We start from the raw sequence: 21,630 nt of genomic DNA on the forward strand, positions 1-21,630 counted from the left end.
TTGTCAGGGTAGAAACAATCCATCCTTTCAAATTAGTTTCTTCTAATTCTGTTTATTTGTTATTATATGAAGGAAAGGTCACACTTGAAAAATTACATCAGAAAATTTCTGCAAAAAGATTGAGTCGAGGAGCCCATAAGCTGCATGAACTCTGCCTTCTAACAGTTTCAGTTTGAAAGACTGAGGGTGGAAGAAGAGGGGACGACAGAGGACGAGATGGTTGGATGGCATCACCGACCTAATGGACATGAGTTTGAGCAAACTCGGGGAGATGGTGAAGGACAGGGAAGCCCAGCGTGCTGAAATCTATGGGGTGGCAAAGAGTTGGACATGACTGAGTGACTGAACAGCAACAAGCTTCCATTTTCTGCCTGGAGAAATCTGACAAAATAGGCATCCTGATTTTGTCACTTCTCTGCTCAAAGGCTGCTAAAATGAAATTGATCTTCATATCAACATGTAAGAATTTCTGGGTTTGGAGATGTCACACCAAGGTAAGAGGTGCTGGTGAAAATAGAACGCTACTAGTAGGCAAAACATTCTTTTTTTTTTTGGTTTATAAAATGTAATTTTATTTTATGTTACTCTGCTGTTACATAGGGCATAACATTTTCACAAGGCTTTTTTGGGACTACAGTCAATGATTAGCAACATACAATAGTGGTCCAACTCTCTAAATAACAATCACTAGACAAACTGGACACCCTCTCACATGTGCACAAATCTGCATGGAAAAGTACTAATGTTTTAGACTGGACTGTGTGCTTTTTTTCCCCCTTTCTAGTGTATTAAGAAATGACACGCACTTTAATTTGCCAAAAGCAATGCTTGTATTCTGGCAGCAACATGCTACTTCTATTACGTAGTAAAGTGAATACCAGAACTACAAAGGCAGGAGGTGTAAGTGAGTTTTTATTGGGAAGGGAAGTTGTCAACTTAAACAGCAGCAAATGAAGAGTGAATAAGGAAACTCCCTGTTGTCACAGATACATAAGACCTCCATCACATATGATACAGGAGGCATTTTAATCTGTGATCCCCCAGCCCCAAAATGTCAAATGCTTTTCCATTCAATCTAATACTTCTGGATTCCTACTAAAAAGGAATACATTAAGAAGATGGAAAAGCTGCTTACTGAAAGGAAATTTCTGAAGAAGAGTAAGGGAGGGAATGTAGAAATTAAGAAGTTATGTAGAACACTCTTTAATTGTAATTAGCTACATTTTCATATCTTCACAGTAATACAAAACACAGTCACTTGCAGAACTGGTTCAGATTACTTAAATACCAGATACATTTTTAGTCCTCTACATAAGTGTTTGGAAGTTACTTATGTTTGTATGAAATGAAGCTATTAATGCTTTTCTACAGCAGTAACTGCACCCCAGGAAGGCTAAGACAAACACAAATCAAGGAATGGAGTTTTCCCAAAGCTGCAGTGTGAAAAGACTATAGTTGATTCCATACACATGAATGGGCTTCTTTGCTATAGGAAATCCAAATGGAATAAGGAATGGAGATGAGTAAAAAGGTTTCAAGGGGAAGAAAGATGACACCCTGTATGCACTTAGTTTTCTGCCCCTTCTGCCGCATCACATTCGTCTCCTGCACTGTCTGATGTCCATAATGTGAGGTTGTCTCTCAGCAGCTGCATGATGAGGGTGCTGTCTTTGTACGAGTCTTCATTCAGTGTGTCGAGTTCTGCAATAGCCTCATCAAAAGCCGTTTTAGCCAGTGTGCAGGCCAGTTCTGGGTTATTGAGGATCTCATAGTAGAACACAGAAAAGTTAAGAGCCAGCCCCAGCCGGATAGGGTGTGTGGGTTGCATCTCTTTCTTGCTTATATCGAAAGCCTCTTGGTACGCTCCTTGGGAATTATCTATCGTTTGCTTCCGATCATCACCACAAGCAACTTCAGCAAGGTACCGGAAGTAATCTCCCTTCATTTTCAGATAGAAGACCTTACTCTCCGGATTAGTTGCATTGGCTATTAAATACTTATCCAACAATTCCAGGACCGTGGTGCAGATGGACCTCAGCTCGGACTCCACTTTCTCCCGGTAGTCCTTGATCAGCTGCAACTTCTTGTCCGAGGTGTCGGTCTTCTGCTCGATGCTAGAGATGACCCTCCAGGCGGACCGGCGGCCCCCGACCACGTTCTTGTAGGCCACCGACAGCAGGTTGCGCTCCTCGTTGGACAGCTCGGCGCCCTGCTCCGTCACGGCCTTCATGCAGGTGGCCATGTCGTCGTAGCGCTCGGCCTGCTCGGCCAGCTTGGCCTTCTGGATCAGCTCCGTCTTCTCCATGGGGGCCGGGGGAGCGGACTGCGAGGTCGAGCGCGGACCCGGGGGGCTGGCGGGGGGAGGGGGGGCGCGGCGAGGAGGCCTTCACGTCTCCGCGGCCGCGGCGCGAGTCCCTAGGCAAAACATTCTTAAAGCTTTGTTTCAAATTGGATTTAAATACAACACTACATGGTTACATGAAGTATGAACCGAGAGTCTAAACATAGAAGGCAATATGTGAAAGCAAATTTGATGTCCCATATGTGAGAGTAAAAGCTGCTGGGTTTTGCAGGAGTCATGTATGGATGTGAGAGTTGGACCACAAAGAAGGCAGAGCACCGAAGAACTGATGCTTTCGAACTGTGGTGCTGGAGAAGACTCTTGAGAGTCCCTTGAACTGCAAGGAGATCAAACAAGTCCATCCTAAAGGAAATCAGTCCTGAATATTCATAGGAAGGACTGATGCTGAAACCAAAGCTCCCATCCTTTGGCCACCTGATGTGCAGAGCTGACCCACTGGAAAAGACCATGATGCTGGGAAAGACTGAAGGCAAATGGAGAAGGGGATGACAGAGGAAGAGATGGTTGGATGGCATCACCAATTCAATGGACAGCAGTTTGAGCAATCTCCAGGAGATGGTGAAGGACAGGGATTCCTGGCGTGCTGCAGTCCATGGGGTGACAAAGAGTCAGACACAGCTTAGCAACTGAACAGCAACAACCACGTGAGAGTAACTGTTTCTTGTCAGATCTGCAGCTGGTATACACAAATTGGAGAGCACTCTCCAACATAGATTGTCTCTGAGTCTGATTAAGTGTGTCACAAGGGCCTGAATCAAAAGGTGATGTATTCATTCCAAGATGGAATAGAATGTTACTTTGAACAGTCTGTAAAACTTACACAGAGTCTGTAATCCACTCAAGATGTCAAATAATAAAACAGTTACCTGAAATTTAAAGCCTCTTGGAAAGTTGTGTTCTAAATATTGCATAGATTTCTTTTCATAATCATTCTTCACAGTGATAACACTTTAACTCCTCAGTTGCTGATGTTATTACCAAGATAAACTTGTCCTCCTGGGTGTGGGAGATAAAGTTGATCCATTGTGATTGTTCTCTGGTCAAATGACTCCCGCAATTTCTAATTAAGTTCTACATTCACAATATTTTTTTTTTATCCATCCAAGTCTACTCAGATCTTCATGTATACCAAATAATAGATACCTGGTGAGTTCAGATTATATTAAACACTCTTTCCATAGCTTTTCCCATGTCAATTGAATCAGAACAAGGTGAAGCAGGGAGAAGAGTTGAAATTTTCAATGATTCCTAGGGCCTCTAAAAAAACATTAGACAGAAATCCTAGCCTTTACTGGTCTATACGAAAGAATCACAATGTGCCTTTTTTGTGAAATTGCAACAATTGACTAACTAGAGTTGCAATAAGTTGGAATTATGCTTGAAGTGATTTGAGATGAAACAGTTTGGATGTGGGCATGTGAGGATATATATAGCATGATACATACTTAAGGAGGTATCAACAGGTATGAATCCATAAATTGATGAGGTATACTTTGTAAACAAAGATGACACATTGAACTTGTTTTCACTATCTGACCCTTCCAGAATTTGCCATCATCTACTGACTCCCCTGTGGACTTGGTTTATTGCCACCAGATTAAAACTAGTTACAGGAATCTTTGTTCTCTTTGTTTGAAATTGTTTATGTTTCTCTCTCCTAGGATGCTCTTATAAATGCCACTATCTGTATCACTTATTTTGTCTATAAGGTTGTCTCTTGCATTTTCCACTGTGTAACCATCTTCCATGTATATAGATATTTATATGTCTATGTATATAAATATCTATATGTATCTATAATAATTTATATCTGCATGTACATAGAGATTTATGTCTATATGTACATAGATATTTATATGTCTATGTATATAGATATTTATGTCTCTGTGTATCAAGGTATTTATATATCTATATATCTATGCACATAGAAATTTATATATCTATGTGCCTAGACATTTATAATTATGTACACTTATGTACACACAAATAGATGTTTTACCAGTGTAACAGGGTCTGGCGAAAAGGGAACACTCCTACAAAAAGAGTCAGACATGACTTGGCGACTGAACAACAAAATAGAAAATACACTCGGTTCACCTGCCACCAACAACACATAGTATATCAGTGTTACTACAATATAAAATAAAGGTTCATTTAAAAAAAGAATGCCCAGGGGGACTTCCTTGCAGTTTACTGGTTAAGATTCTGTGCTTCCAATGCAGAGGGCGAAGGTTCGATTCTTCGGTGGGGAACTAAAGATCCCACAAGCCGCATCGCATGGCCAATAAATAAAACAATTAAAACAAATAAATAAGAATGTTCAGGAAGAACCCACAGGCTTTTGGGTGTTTCTTCAGGTACGTTCCGTATTAAATTACAGTCCTGAGTTAAAACTCGAAAGCTTTCATTTCCAAGGAATCACAACAGGGCATGAAAGAATCCTGCCGCCTTGTGGCCATTCCCTGCAATAGCAACCTTAAGAGTTTTGTTTATGAGTATCTCTTTGTTGTTCAGTCCCCAGGTCGTGACCCACACTTTCCTCTCTAGGACGTGAGGCCGCCTCTCACTGGTCGGGGACGTCTTTCCTGTCTAGAACCTGACTCCGCCTCTCACTGATCCCTGAGGCCGTCCTCTCTAGGACGTCACGCCACCTCTCACGGCTCCGTGACGCCTTTCCTCTCTAGGACCGGATGCCGTCTCTCAATGATCCATGACGTCTTTCTGCGAGGCCTTTCCTCTCTAGGACTTGACGCCGCCTCTCACAGCTCCGTGACGTCTTTCCTCTCTAGGACCGGACGCCGCCTCTCACTGATCACTGAGGTCGTCCTCTCTAGGACCTCACGCCACTTCTCACTGGTCCGTGATGCCTTTCCTCTCTAGGACCTGACGCCGTCTCTCAATGATCCATGGCGTCTTTCTGCGACGTGCTTCCCTTCTAGGACGTGACGTCTCTCGTCTCTAGGACCGGACGCCACCTCTCACTGATTCCTGAGGTCGTCCTCTCTAGGACCTGATTGAGGAGGGGGCGGTTCTCTCACTGATCCCTGAGGTCGTCCTCTCTAGGACGTCACGCCACTTCTCACTGGTCCGTGACGTGTTTCCTCTCTAGGACCTGACACCGCCTCTCACTGGTCTCTGAGGTCGTCCTCTCTAGGACCTGATTGGGGGGGGGGGTGGTCTCACTGATCCCTGAGGTCGTCCTCTCCAAGACATGACGCCACCTCTCACTGATCCCTGACGTCTTTCCTCTCTAGGACGTCACGCCACTTGTCACTGGTCCGTGACGTCTTTCCTCTCTAGGACCGGACGCCACCTCTCACTGCTCCCTGACGTTTTTCCTTTCTAGGTGCTCACGCCACCTCTCACTGGTCCGTGACGCCTTTCCTCTCTAGGACCTGAAGCCGTCTCTCAATGATCCATGACGTCTTTCTGCGACGTGTTTCGTCTCTAGGACCGGACGCCGCCTCTCACTGATCTCCGAGGTCGTCCTCTCTAGGACCGGACGCCGCCTCTCACTGATCTCTGAGGTCGTCCTCTCTAGGACTGGACGCCGCCTCTCACTGATCCCTGAGGTCGTCTTCTCTAGGACCAAATGCCGCCACTCACTGATCCCTGACGTCTTTCCTCTCTAGGACCTGACGCCGCCTCTCAGTGATCCCTGACGTCTTTCCTCTCTAGGACCTGACGCCACCTCTCACTGGTCCGTGACGCCTTTCCTCTCTAGGACAGGATGCCGCCTCTCACTGATCCCTGAGGTCTTTCCTCTCTAGGATCTGACGCCGCCTCTCACTGCTCCGTGACGTCTTTCCTCTCTAGGACGTGACGCCGCTCTCACGGCTCCGTGACGTCTTTCCTCTCTAGGACCAGACGCCGCCTCTCACTGATCCCTGAGGTCGTCCTCTCTAGGATCGGACGCCGCCTCTCACCGCTCCGTGACGTCTTTCCTCTCTAGGACCAGACGCCGCCTCTCACTGATCCCTGAGGTCGTCCTCTCTAGGAGCTGTCACCGCCTCTCGCTGACCCTGAGGTCGCCCCCTCTAGGACCCGACGCTGCCTCTCACTGATCCCTGCGGTCTTTCTCTCTAGGACGTGACGCTGCCTCTCACTGATCCCTGACGTCTTTTCCTCTCTAGGACTGACACGGCCTCTCACTGCTCGCTGACGTCTTTTCTCTCTAGGACCTGACGCTGCCTGTGACCGGCCCTGACTTCTTTCCTCTCTCTATGCCCTTTTGACGGCCCCCTTAAGGTCCTCTCCGCAGACCCCGTGCGCCGCCACTCGTCCACTTACGACTCCCCACCCCAGGTCCGCTTGACTGCTCCCCTCAGGGTCCTCTCTGCGGACCACCCCCACCCCGCGCCCAGGTTCTCTCCGTGGGTCCCCCCCAGGTCCTCTCATCGGCCAGAATCGGGTCGCCAGTTTTTCTCGACGGCCCGCCGCTGGTCCCCTCTCGTCGCCTGCCAATAGTCCTCTCACCGGCCCACTTCTGGTCCTCACTATTTCATGTCTCTGGACCTCACTACGACCTGACTCTGGTCCTCGCTATGCCCTTACTCTGGACCTGACTACACTTTCAACCCTGTCTCTGGTCCTCACTTGGGCCTGACTCTAAAAGAACTATTCAAATATGCCATACAATACCTACATAAACAGAGTGAAGTTATTTCAAACACAAATACAGATCACTTCAAAGCAAAGGAACTCAGAAGCACCTTCCAGATGAGATTTCCTGGAATGAACAACCACCAAAACGGGAACCAAGATTATCCTACATCTACAGAAACACAGAGTGCATGCCAGCGAGTTATCACACAGTCTGAGTTCTTGAAACATCCCAAGTGCGACTTTCCTAGTTTCCCAGAGTAATTCCTTGGAGTAGGACATTTGGAACAGTCCAGACAGGATAAAGAGAGGATTGTCCTCAAGGCAGAGTTGGTCTTGGCAGCGGCTAGGGCAGCCCCTCTTCGCTGTCTGCTCCTGCCCTGGAGTTCTAATTGCCAGATGGGGTATGACTCGGTCTCGGCCTTTCCAGTCAAGAATGCCAGGTGATCTGCCCTCTAATGGAATTCTCCAACCTTCCACTCTTGAAAGAGGCTGGCATGGAGAAAATCTTGGAGCATCTGATCAAGTCAGAGGACCCACAGGGGCCATCCCCAAGTCAGCCCGACAGTGAGCACCAAATCTGATCCCAAAACACCACCTCTGTACACCTGTGCTAAACCGAATCTCAGAGATAGAGTTTCAGGTGAAGCAGAAAAGCATAGCTATACTGCTTTGCTAGCAAAGAGGGACACAGAAAACTCATGCCCTCAAGAACTGCCCCAAGGCAGGAGAATTTGCTGAGGAGTTTTATAGCTATGGGCTTCCCTGGTAGCTCAGCTGGTGAATAATCTGCGTGTAACGCAGGAGACCCCGGTTCAATTCTTGGGTTGGGAAGACTCCCTGGAGAAGGGATAGGCTACCCACTTTATTATTCTTGGGCTTCCCTGGTGGCTCGGCTGGTGCAGAATCCACCTACAATGCGGGAGACCTGGATTTGATCTCTGGGTTGGGAAGATGCCCTGAAGAAGGGAATGGCTACACACTCCACTATTCTGGTCTGGAGAATTCCATGGATTGTATAGTCCATGGGATCACAAAAAGTCGGACTGAGTGACTTTCACTTTATAGCAATGGTTAAAGGGCAGAGTTGTTGTAAGGATTAGGGTGTGTACAGGGCCTGAACTCCCTTCACCTGACCTCAGGTGGTCTCTTGGTGAGCTTCTCTGGAATGAAGAATGCTACAATTTTCCATTTTGCTGGAGAGGATGTTTCAGTTCAGTTCAGTCGCTCAGTCATGTCTGACTCTTTGCGACACCATGAACTGCAGCACGCCAGGCCTCTCTGTCCTGAGAGGATGTTTAGTTGGGTAAAAATTTTAGAGATATTTTTATGTGTATCCCTTTTGACAGAAACAGCACCCTGACCCAAGACAAAATATGCTTTCTTGAGTACTCTTTGCTTTTCTCTGCATCCCCTCCCTCCCCTGATTAGCACCTCTTCCAATCTGCCCTTTGGAGCTCAGGGTAGGTCATGGAGCCGGGAGTCTATTCCCAACAAAGAAACAGGGGACATGGGAAAGGCTTCTGGGCCCAGGAGCCCCACAGGGTCCTGCTCGATTTCACTACCAGGCCCTGGCCCTACACTAACTATGGCCCTGAGCTGTCCATGACGGCCTGAGCTTTCCCAAACTGTCCTCTTAACTCTCCCCCTAACTAAGGCCCTGATGCTGGTTGTAACAAGCACCCTGACAATATCCCTGGGACAAATGGTCTAAAGTGTCTTTTACTAAGGTCTTCAAATTTTCTCTGAGGCCCTGACGCTCTCCCTCATTAAGCCCTTAATGCTGTATTTAAGTGACGGCCTGATGCGCTCCCTCTCTCAGGCACTGAAGATGCACCCCTGATGCTCTCCCTCACTTCAAGGCACTAAGGCCTTGAAGGAGTCTCTACCTGAGGGGCTGGTACTGTCTGTAACCAATCTTCTGCCTCTTTCCCTAACTAACATCCTCATTTTGCCTCTAAATAACACCCTCAGACTCATCCTAATGCCCTGATGGTGTCCCTAATAGCCTTCAATATCCCTACTTTTGCCATGATCCTGTCCTTAACTAAGGCCCTGAATATGTACTGAAGTAGGTCTCTGATGCTGTCCCTAACTAACACCCTGACACTGGTCACAACTATGAACCTGATGCTAGCCCTATTAAGGTCCTGAGATGCTGCTAAGTAACAGCCTGAACTTCTTTAAGGCCCTCAAGTTATCTCTAACTGAAGCCTTGAAACTGTCTTTAACTAAGCCCCAGACACTGTCCCTAGCTAAGGCCTGAACTATACTTTATGAAGGCCCTAAGCCTGTCCCTAACTCTGACACTGCCCCTAATTGAGGCCATGATACTGCCCCTTATAGCCTAAGCTGTCACAAAATAACACCCCGATCCTATTACTAAGGCCCTGACTATGTCCCTAAGAAAGTCACTGAAGTGCATCTAACTAACAGCCTGAACTATCTCTTACTCAGGCCATAAAGTTATCTCTGAGGTCCTAACAACGTCCCTAAGTAAGTCCCTGTTGCTGGCCCTAACTAATGTCCTGCTGCTGAATCTGAGTCCCTGATGCTCTTCCTGTTATCCTTTGCCCTGCCAACCGAGTTTTGCCAAGAAAACACACTGGTCATAGCAAACACCCTCTTCCAACAACACAAGAGAAGACTCTATGGTTAATACTGAAATCAGATTGATTATATACTTTGCAGCCAAAGATGGAGAAGCACTATACAGTCAGCAAAACAAGACTGTGGCTCAGATCATCAACTCCTTATTACCAAATTCAGACTTAAATTTAAGAAAGTAGGGAAAACCACTAGACATTCAGGTCAGCAGTGACCACAGGACTAGGAAATGCCAAAGAATGTTCAAGTTCAGATCAGTTCAGTTGCTCAGTCCTGTCCGACTCTTTGCGGTAGTTTGAGCATTCTTTGGCATTGCCTTTCTCTGTGATTGGAATGAAAACTGACATTTTCCAGTCCTGTGGTCACTGTTGAGTTTTCCAAATTTGCTGACAAATTGAGTGTAGCACTTTCACAGCATCATCTTTTAGGATTTGAAATAGCTCAAGTGGAATTCTATCACAATTGCACTCATCTCACATGCTAGCAAAGTAATGCTCAAAATTCTCTAGGCCATGCTTCAACAGTACGTGAACCATGAATGTCCAGATGTTCAAGCGGAATTTGGAAAAGGTAGGGAACCAGAGGTCAAATTGCCAACATCTATTGGATCATCAAAAAAGCAAGAGAGTTCCAGAAAAATATCGACTTCTGCTTTATTGACTACACCAAAGTCTTTGACTGTGTGGATCACAACAAACTGTGGAAAATTCTTAAACAGATGGGAATACCAGACCACGTGACCTGCCTCCTGAGAAATCTGTAAGCAGGTCAAGAATCAACAGTTAGAACTGGACATGGAACAACAGACTGGTTCCAAATCAGGAAAGGAATATGTCAAGGCTGTATATCATCACCTGGCTTATTTAACTTCTATGCAGAGTACATCATGGGAAATGCCAGGCTGGATGAAGAACAAGCTGGAATCAAGACTGCCAGAAGAAGTAACAATAACCTCAGATACACAACAACACCAGCCTTATAGCAGAAAGCAAACAAGAACTAAAGAGCCTCTTGATGAATGTGAAAGAGGAGAGTGAAAAAGTTGGCTTAAAACTCAACATTCAGAAAAATAAGATCATGGCATCTGGTCCCATCACTTCATGGCAAATAGATGGGGAAACAATTGAAACAGTGAGAGACTTTATTTTCTTGGGCTCCAAAATCACTGCAGATGGTGACTGCAGCCATGAAATTCAAAGATGCTTGCTCCTTGGAAGAAAAGCTATGACCAAACTAGACAGCATGTTAAAAAGCAGAGACATTACTTTGCTGACCAAGGTCCATCTAGTCAAAGCTATGGTTTTTCCAGTAATCATGTATGGATGTGAGAGTTGGACTATAAAGAAAACTGAGCACTGAAAAATTGATGCTTTTGAACTGTGGTGTTGGAGAAGACTCTTGAGAGTCCCTCGGACTGCAAGGAGATCCAACGAGTCCATCCTAAAGGAAATCAGTCCCGATTGGAAGGACAGATGCTGAAGCTGAAGCTCCAATACTTTGGCCACCTGTTGGAAAGAACTGACTTATTTGAAAAGACTCTGATTCTGGGAAAGATTGAAGGCAGGAGAAGGGGATGATAGAGGGTGAGATGGCTGGATGGCATCACTGACTCGGACATGAATTTGAGCAAGCTCTGGGAGTTGGTGATGGACAGGGAAGCCTGGCCTGCTGCAGTCCATGGGGTCACAAAATGTTGGACACGACTGAGCGACTGAACTGAACTGAAGCTCTTCCTAACTAAGGTCTTGATGAGGACTCTACCTAAGGCCCAGACACTGTTATTAATAACCTAACTCTTTCCCTATATAACACCCTACTTGTGGCCCTAACTCATGACTTGAAAATGGTCCTGTTTCTCTGATCCTGTTCCTTCATAAGGTTAAGAACCTCCTCCTCACAAAGGCCCTGACACTGTCAATAATGATGACCTGACTTTTTCCCTAAGTAACACCCTGATTTTGTCACTAACTAATGCCCTGACACTGGTTCTAACTACAGCCCTGACGCTGGTCCTATTGAAAGCCCTGAGATATCGCTAAGGAACAACCTTACCTGAAGCCTTGACACTGTCCCTAGCTTAGGCCTTGATGCTGTCCCTTATAGTCTATGCTGTCACTAAATTTCCCTCTGAATCTGCCCATAACCAAGGCCCTGAATATGTCCCTAATAAAGTCTCTGAAGTGTCCCTAATGAACAGCCTTAGCTGACTCTTGCTAAGGCCATCAAGTTATCTCCAAGGTCCTGACACTGTCTCTAAGGCCCTGATGCTGGCTCTAACTAACAGCCTGACGCTGACCCTTACTAAGTCCTTGCCCAGGAGTTGTCCCAGGCTGCTGGGCAGCTTTCTGTTTTCCTCATCTCTCGCCAGCTGCCTGCCATTGGCCAATCTAAGATTCTGTGATGCGGTGGTCCCACATAGGATGTGCCTGAGGAGGCTTACCTACCGGAGGATGCTCATAGCCATTCCACCCTCCAAGGGACAGTGGCTCAGGGTGGGAATCTCTCAGCCAGTGTCTGACCTCAGGTTCTGTGTCCCTATTTGTTGTAAAAACCTTGGAGTTACTTCAGTAACATTTTTAAATGGATCTCCCCCTTGGCATATTTATAAGATAAATTTTTACTGAATTAAAATTCAGAACAACATTATTAGAATGAGCAGGAAGACAAAGGATGCCCTCAATGATCTATTACTTGGAGGATTTTGCAATTCTCATGAGAAAACACTCACTCTCATCACCCTCTAGGCATCAGCATGAGGTAGGAATCATCTGCATTCTTTATTTATCCCTCTGAATCTTTCAGAACCTTTCCTTCAGGAGAAATCTCTGGGCTCTTCAGGAACTGTGAGTGGTGATGTCAGGTAAATCTGAAACTGAAAAGCAGAGGAAAAGAGAAGGTGAGGAGATGAGAATTCTTGATGGAGAAGCTGGGGCATCCATGTTGAATCTCAACCTGTGAGTCTAAGTTAGTATCAGTGAAAGTAAGGACCACCAGGACCTGGCCCCTTGGCCTTGTCACCTGGTGTGGGGACTGGAGACACCCAAACTGCCCTGGCCACTTTCAGAGAAATGAAGAAGCTGGGAGACCACGGGAGCCACATTGGAAAAGGTCCCTGCTATGAAGTAAGATGCACTTTTCAACAAAGTGAAGGATGATCCCTTGGTTCTCAAAGACTTGCAAAGATTCTGTGTTCTTCTGGAGACATGTTGAAGCCTCCAGTCTTTGAGGGCAGCGATGAGAAGGAACTGTGCTCAAAACCATCCACAACACACTCCTTGAGGGTGCTGAGGATGACCAGTGTCCAGCCCAAGGGTGTTGTGGGCCTGAAACCCCTTTATCACCTGGGATGGGAGGGGCCCCACGGGCACCCCACTGGGCCAGCAGGGTCTCGGCTTGTAGGCTACAGACCTTTATCAGGTGCATGATCTGCAAACATCTTGTGCCATTTTGGATGGTGGATCTTTTTCTTACTCCTTTTGTGCACAACAGCTTTTGTTTTGAAGAAGTCTAATTCATCTCTTTTGTCTTTTGTTGTTTGTGATCTAAGAAATCATGGCCAAATCCAAAGTCGTGAAGTTTTTCTCTCATGTTTTCTTCTATGGGGTGTATAATTTTGGTTCTTACACCTAGGCCTTTGATCCATTTGAGTCGATTTTGTATAGTGAGGGAAGTAGGGGTCCAACTTTGTTCTTTTGCATGTGGGATCTGGTTGTCCCAACACCTGTACTAATTGTTGGGGAAAAATATTTGCAAATGATGCCACCAAAAAGGTCTAATTTCCAAAATACACAAACAGCACATGCATCTCAAAAAAAAAATTTAAAAATGGGCAGGTCCAAATAGACATTTCTCCAGAGAAGACATACAGATGATCAACAGGCACATAAAAAGACACTTCACATGCTAATTATTAAAGCAACGCAAATGAAAACCACAATGAGGTATCACCTCATAGTCATCAGAATGGCATCGATAAAATGTCTGCAAATAACAAATGCTGGTGAGGGGGTGGAGAAAATGAAATCTCCTACTGTTGGTGGGAACTGATGCAGCCACTGTGGAAAACAGTATGGAGGATCCTCAAAAAACTAAAAAGTTGGCATATGAATTAGTAATCCCACTCCTGGGCACATATCCAGACAAAGCTATAATTCGAAAAGACACATTCATCACTATGTTCATAGCAGCACTATTCACAACAGCAAAGATGTGAAAGCAACCTACCTGTCCAACAACTGATGAATGGATAAAGATGTGCATGTGTGTGGCTGTGGTGTGTGTCTGTGTGTGTGTGTATACAGTCCATGGGGTCGCAAAGAGTCGGACATGACTAAGCAACTTCACTTCACTTCATACATATATATGAGTATCTCCCATTCACACATGCTGTATACACATTATTTAACTTATTTGTGCAACTATGTGAAAGTAATTAACATCACAAAACTGCATACTTAAGATGAATTAAATGGTTAGTGCCACGTTTTGTATTTTTAATGACAATGAGAAAAAAGTGTAGTGGTCATAATTGTTACAACATAAATGAATACTAAAAACGTCCTTGGTGAGAAAAGCCATACCAGAAAAGGCCACCCAGATCCCATGTTCATCTGACCTGCTTTAAATCCATCAAGGCTGTCCAAATGAGGGGAAAACGCAGTAATGGTTCCCGGAAAAGAAAACTGCATCAGGATGGAAAAGGTATCTTCACACAGTTGGGGCAGCAGGTGATGGTGGAAGCGGGCCTGTGTATTAAGCCATAACACAGAATTCATGCTTGCCTCATGGGGGGGCTAGGTGTTGGTGCCTCAGGAGAGTGTCACTGTTTGGGGTAAAACACACTGAACATTTTGTGTGAATTTGCAAATATGAGTACTATTTGCCATTATTAAAAGCTTTCTGTACATTTTAAATTAGTGGAAAGTGAGTTACTTTTCAAAACAACCATGACAATACCATTCAAGAACTCAGGTAAGACAGGCATCAGACTTTGTTATAGAGGCCAAGACTTACCAGACCAAGTTCAACCAAAGTTGTGACACTTATTTCCCTTGTAGGAGTCCACATGGTATTAGTATTAAGAGGCATCGTGGGAAAAGGATGTTAGTAGCCACTAAGTCGTGGGTCCTGTGGATGATCTGGATTGCAGGAGAAGCAGTGAGATTTTAGCTTCACAATCTTTTACATTATTTCAAAAAATATGTTAAAAGATAAATTCAGCAAAAAAAAATGGAATACACACAGATCAATTTTGTTTCTATACAAGAATAACAAACCATCACAAAGCATAATAAAACAATCCCATTCACAATTCAAGAAAAAAAAAACTATCTAGGAATAAATTTAACAAGAGACATAAAAGACCTATAATCAGACAACTATAGGGCATTGATAAAGAAATTGAAAACAGAAAAGAAAAATATCCTATACTCATGCATCAGGGAAAACTATTTTTAAAATATTTTCTACTGAGCCCAAGAGCCTAGAAGCCCATGCTCCACAGCAAGAGAGGCCACTTCCAAGGGAAGCCCACATACCGTAACTAGGAGCAGCCCCACGACCACAACTAGAAAAGGCCCAGGCATAACAAAGACCCAGTGCAGCCAAAAAGAAAAATAAAACAAAAAATAACTTTTAATAAAAGTCTATCAACAAAAGAAAAAACAATGTGGACTTTATAAAATTAAAAATTTCTACTCTATGGAAGACCTTATTGAGAAAACCAACAGACGGAGCACACCCTGTATGTATGCTCAGTTACTTCAGTCATGTCTGACTCTGTGACCCTATGGACTGTAACCTGCCAGGCTCCTCCGTCTATGGGGTTCTCCAGGCAAGAATACTGGAGTGGGTTGCCACACCCTCCTCCAGGGGATCCTCCCAGCCAAGGGGTCAAACCCGCATCTCCCATGTCTCCTGTATTTGCAAATGGGTTCTTCACCACTAGTGCCATTTCCAAAACACGTATCTGAAAAAGGATCTGACTCAAATTAGACCAAACGACCTCTAAAATTTGGTAAAGACTGAATACACACCCGGCCAAAGAAGACAGACAGTGAATAAGCACGCAAGAGCACCCTCAAGACGCTGGGGGAAGGCAGGTGCAGTCAACTTTGGAAGGCAGTGGCACTTTTCTCCAAATCCAAACAGTCTCACCTCAGGATCCAAGAAGTGTATCTCTTGTATTTAGACAACCGCTTTGCAAAACTGGGAAATAAAAACTAGCATCAAGTAACGCATGAGAGCTCTATTCATAATAGTTAAAAACTTAAAAGATATCAGGCTGTCCTTCCATACACATGGAATGACAAGGGACTCCAAGGAGCCAAAACTATCACAGGAGTCTGCAGTTCAAAGGGCCTCCGGGGTGCTGTGCTAAGTCGCTTCAGTCACGTCTGACTGTCAGAGCCCACCAGGCTCCTCTGCCCATGGGAATTTTCCAGGCAAGGATCCTGGAGTGCGTTGTGCTCTCCCCCAGGGGATCTTCCCAACCCAGGGATCCAATTCCTGCATTGGCAGGTAGGTTCTTTACCACTAGCACCACCTGGGGCAAAAGTGCCTAAATGGAGATCAGGGAAACCCAGTTAGGAGAAGGGACTCAGAGAAAAGGAAGTGAGGGAAGGAGACTCTGAGTCACATTCAGAGAAGCCCAGCAGGTAGTTCTGCAGATGGAAGAGGAGGAGGAAGCAGGCTGGAGCTACGTAGAAGACGAAAGAGGGAACTAAAGCAGGGGCCCCCAACCTCTAGGATCTAATGCCTGATGATCTGAGGTGGAGCTGATGAAATAATAATAGAAATAAGTGTTTGGTCACTCAGCCGTGTCCAACCCTTTGTGACCCTATGGACTGTAGCCCACAAGACTCCTCAGTCCATTGAATTCTTCAGCCAAGAATACTGGAGTGGGCTGTCATTTCCTTCTTCAGGAGATCTTCCCGACCCAGGGATTGAACCCGGGTCTCCGCATTGCAGGCAGACTCTTTACCAACTGAGCCTCCAGGGAACAGAAATAGAAATAGAGCGCACGGGAAACGGATGGCACTTGAAACATCCCAAAACCCTCCCCCACCCTGTCTGTCAAAAAATCGTCTTCCAGAAAAACTCCCGAGGTCAAGGAAGGAACTTCAAGTGTACTCAGCTGTCCCAGGCTGCTGGCTTAGGGAGATGCTGAAGCAGGGGTGTCCCAAGAGGTAGAACCTCCCTTGCACGGGGTCCTCAACAGACCTCCGATAGCCTTGGTGATGATCGGAGAGATTTGTTTCATTTTTTTTTTTAATATCCTTGTGGGATAAACTTAAAACTTAGCAATTCTGTTACAGTCTTTAAGAAAATGTTTTCTTTCTTTACTGATCTGTGAAGCACCAACTGTGACGATCACTGTTCTAATATACCTCATAGTGTTGCTGACACTATGGATATAAATGTGTGAAATTGAACTTATTCAATAAAAATGATGAAGCATCTGCCCTGTGCCCAGCACGTTCCAAGGGTTGGGGAGTATAATGAAAATACTCCATAAGATGCACAGCTGGTAGGCACATTCTTTAAAAAAGCCTTTTACACTTCCACCAATAGTTTATTCTCAATGTCAACACTTGCCAATTAATGACCATGCTGGGTAGGAAGCTCATTAAAAACACAGGAGCCAGGGTTCCTGGAAGGATATCCCATTCTCCCTTGGACAGTCCTCCGCCCTCTCTGGGTCTCAGTTTCCTCACCTGTAAAATCATGGACAACTGACTATAATTCACCCCTGGAACCCAAGCCTATTGAGAGGGATGGGAAATATTACTCCAAGCCCGGGATGATAGACCAGATTAAAAGAAAAATGTGGCATTGCTGCTTTTCAGTCAAACAGACAAATACATTGAAGGAAGGAGTCCCTGGCCCTGTGGGATTTGCCTAGGGGTCTAGTCTGGGAAATTCTTACACATCAGGAGATGGCTCCGAGCTGGATTTCCACAAACAATAACATCCATGCGAAGGACAAGCCTGAAGAGCTCTGTGCCCATCAGCCACGGGAAGAGACTGCCTCCCGCCAGCCAGCAGCATTTACGAGTGACCTCCTAAGGCCTTCACCAAACTACAGGGGCACCTCTGGGTTTTCTGTTTCCCTCACTTTTCTGACTCTTTTCTTAAAAACACGCACATTTCTTCATAGGATGCCACAGTGGAAAGAAAATAGGCCTTCAATTTTTAGACCTCAATTTGCAAAAAACTTGGAGCTTTTTTTTTTTTAATTAAAGCACCACATAATTTAAAAATTTTACACGTTCTAATTATTCAGTTCCAAAACACTGCACTTACTGCACAGGGTCCCCATGGAAAGGCCCCCTCTCAGCAGGACAGCCACAGATGCCACCATGAAAGGGCGGCAAGGTGCCCTCCTCCCTTCTTTTCCGCCTGGGTGGCCGCCAGGTTTTTAAATCCACGCACCCTACTAAGTTTCTACGGTGCAATTCGTGGACCCTTCCTTTCCCATCCCAGAAGGTGGTCAAGGGCCCGCTGGGCTGCAAACTGCTGGAAGCAGGGCTGGGCCAACCGGCCAGCGGAAGGGTTGTGGAGTCCCAGCAGGTGAAATCACCAGGCAGGATAAATCGCTTGGACTTCCTGGGGACCTCGCTGCGGGCACTAGGCTGCTTGGGAAAACCGCGCGGGTCTGAGCTTTAGGCAACGGGGTAAAGCGGTAAAGGCCTTGACCCCATTGGCGAGGCCTTTCTGCCACCGCCAGGTTAGGGGGCTCCGAGACTGTGCCAACAGAGAGGGCGGAATACGTGGTTCCCTGCTCCGCCCTGCGCCGCCGAGCCCCAGTTCCCTTACCTGTGGTCCGCACCCCTCCGCTCCGCTCACTGGATGCCGATCGATGCGGACCCAGGAGCCCATGAAATGGGCGTTCGCAGCCGCAATGGAGACCCCTGAGACCCGGGACCCACTGCCTAGGAGCTCGGAGGAGGCGCGCTCCGCCCCCGACGCGGCCAGGTGTGCTCCGCCCACACGCCCGCTCCCAGGAGAGGCCCGCGGGCCTCGCTACTGCCGCCAGGTGACATCCATCCGCGAGCAAATCCACCCCACCGAGACAACCCGAGCTTTCTATCCGCTGATCTATGACTACAGAAAGGAAAGATGACCTGACCTAGGATGGCCATGATATTCTATAGAACCAGAGAAAATTGGTTAAAAAAATTTTTTTTCTTGGAAATTGTAAAGCTGGTTCTTTTGCATATGCAATTAAGAACAATTAGCTTATTAAAAAGCCTGCCTAGGGCAAAGCTTGAAGTTAACCCTTTCCTTGAAAAACACTGCCCACTTTGCCTGAGATCTCAGCCTTGGGCAAATGAGAACTTCAAGCCCCCCCCCCCAAAAAAAGGAGGTCAAAGAGATATTTTAAATCTCAGGCGGAAAACTAGAAGATCTCTGTCTGTCTGTCTGTGTGAATTTATGTATGTCTCAGTGTGAGTCTTCTGTTTTTTGATAATATTGCTGAAGTTGTAAGTGAGTTCTTATTTAAATAATCTAAAGAAAAGGAAGCCCTTACAAATCGAACAGTTCTAAATACAAGAAAAAATTGACCTAAATGAATTTTAGATTCATGTGAACTGGGAAATAGTCAATATTAAATATCTAGTATTTTTTTTTGCTACTCTAATATCGACATGTCTAAGAGTCATTAACATTAAGCATAAAATTTTTATACTGCCTAGGATTATTATAAGTTAAATATTGCTATATTGTTATGTCTGTCACAAGCTTGTCAACAAAGAACGTACCTCTAAAAACAAACAACCAAAAAATCTAAAAAATGTAAATGCGATATGATCTACAAGATGTTCTAGAACTCACACCCAAAAAAGATGTCCTTTTCATCATAGGGGACTGGAATGCAAAAGTAGGAAGTCAAGAGATACCTGGAGGAACAGACAAAATTGGCCTGGGAGTACAAAATGAAGCAGGGCAAAGGCTAACAGACTTTTGCCAAGAGAATGCACTGGTCATAGCAAATACCCTTTTCCAACAACACAAGAGAAGACTCTACACATGGACATCACCAGATGGTCAACATCGAAATCAGACTGATTATATTCTTTGCAGCAAAAGATGGAGAAGCTCTATACAGTCAGCAAAAAACAAAACCGGGAGCTGACTGTGGCTCTGATCATGAACTCCTTATTGCCAAATTCAGACTTAAATGGAAGAAAGTAGGGAAAACCATTAGACCATTCAGGTATGACCTAAATCAAAGCCCTTACGATTCTACAGTGGAAGTGAGAAATAGATTCAAGGAATTAGATCTGATAGACAGAGTGCCTGAAGAACTATGGATGGAGGTTCGTTACATTGTACAGGAGACAGCGATCAAGACCTTCCCCAAGAAAAAGAAATGCAAAAAGGCAAAATGGTTGTCTGAGGAGGACTTACAAATAGCTGTGAAAAGAAGAGAAGTGAAAAGAAAAGAAGAAAAGGAAAGATATACCCATTTGAATGCACAGTTCCAGAGAAGACCGGGCAGAGATAAGAAAGCCTTCCTCAGGGATCAATGCAAAGAAATAGAAGAAAACAATAGAATGGGAAACACTAGAGATTTCTTCAAGAATATTAGAGATACCAAGGGAACATGTCAGGCAAAGATGGGCACAATAAAGGACAGAAATGGTATGGACTTCACAGAAGCAGAAGATATTAAGAAGAGGTGGCAAGAATACACAAAAGAATTATACAAAAAAAGATCTTCATGACCCAGATAACCACGATGGTGTGATCACTCACCTAGAGCCAGACATCCTGCAACGAGAAGTCAAGTGGGCCTTAGGAAGCATTGCTACAAAAAGCTAGTGGAGGTGATAGAATTCCAGTTGAGCTATTTCAAATCCTAAAACATGATGCTTTGAAAGTGCTGCGCTCAATATGCGAGCAAATTTGGAAAACTCAGCAGTGGCCACGGGACTGGAAAAGGTCAATTTTCATTCCATTCCCAAATAAGGGCAATGCCAAAGAATGTTCAAACTACCGCACAATTGCATTCATCTTACATGCTAGCAAAGTAACACTCAAAATTCTCCAAGCTAGGCTTCAACAGTACGTGAACCATGAACTTCCAGATGTTCAAGCTCAATTTAGAGAGGCAGAGGGACCAGAGATGAAATTGCCAACATCCATTGGATCATAGAAAAAGCAAGAGAATTCCAGAAAAATATCTCCTTTATTGATTATGCCAAAGCCTTTGACTGTGCGGATCACAACAAAATGTGGAAAATTCTTCAAGAGATGGGAACCCCAGACCACCTGAACTGCCTCCTGAGAAATCTGTATGCAGGTCAAAGAGCAACAGAACCAGACATGGAACAATGGACTGGCTCCAAAAGGGGAAAAGAGTACGTCAAGGCTATACATTATCACCCTGCTTATTTAACTATATGCAGAGTACATCGTGTGAAATGCTGGGCTGGATGAAGCTCAATCTGGAATCAAGATTGCCAGGAGAAATATCAATAACCCAAGATACACAGATGACACCACCCTTTTGGCAGACAGTGAAGAGGAACGAAAGAGCTTCCTGATGAAAGTGAAAGAGGAGAGTGAAAAAGCTGTCTTAAAACTCAGCATTCAAAAAAAAAAAAGATAATGGCATCTGGTCCCATCACTTCATGGCAAATAGATGGGGAAACAATGGAAAAATAACAGACTTCATTTTTCGGGGCTCCAAAATCACTGCAGATGGTGACTGCAGCCATGAAATTATAAGATGCTTGATCCTTGACAGAAAAGTTATGACCAACCTAGACAGCATATTAAAAAGCAGAGACAATATTTTGCTGACAAAGGTCCGTCTAGTCAAAGCTATGGCTTTTCCAGTAGTCGTGTATGGAAGTGAGAGTTGGATCATAAAGAAAGCTGAATGCCTAAGAATTGATGTCAGACTTCACAGCCTGACAAAATCAAACTATGATTATCAAAAGAAAGTTAGAAGAAGGGATAATTAAGAGTTTAGCATTAACTATACACACTAATATCTAACAAATTAATAATCAAATGGGACATAGTGAATAGAACAGGGAACTCTATTG

At 45.0% G+C, this 21,630-nt stretch overlaps 1 pseudogene across 2 annotated transcripts in view; it reads right to left on the reverse strand.

Moving 5' to 3' along the window:
* Positions 1 to 542: 542 nt before the first annotated feature.
* LOC145541219 (14-3-3 protein theta pseudogene) overlaps positions 543 to 21,630 on the reverse strand; it is a 47,094-nt pseudogene continuing 26,006 nt past the window's right edge. The window contains exons 7-10 of one of the 2 annotated variants that reach the window (XR_014078881.1): positions 14,585 to 14,709; positions 12,980 to 14,316; positions 12,300 to 12,443; positions 543 to 3,358 (exon numbers count right to left, since the gene is read on the reverse strand). The product of XR_014078881.1 is annotated as a 14-3-3 protein theta pseudogene, transcript variant X2 (transcript). The remainder of the gene's footprint in view (positions 3,359 to 12,299; positions 12,444 to 12,979; positions 14,317 to 14,584; positions 14,710 to 21,630) is intronic. The other variant, XR_014078880.1, reaches the window with a different exon arrangement.

This window comes from Giraffa tippelskirchi, chromosome 1, assembly GCF_054371585.1.
Source record: "Giraffa tippelskirchi isolate mGirTip1 chromosome 1, T2T-mGirTip1v1.2.pri, whole genome shotgun sequence".
In the NCBI taxonomy this organism is placed as follows: domain Eukaryota; kingdom Metazoa; phylum Chordata; class Mammalia; order Artiodactyla; family Giraffidae; genus Giraffa; species Giraffa tippelskirchi.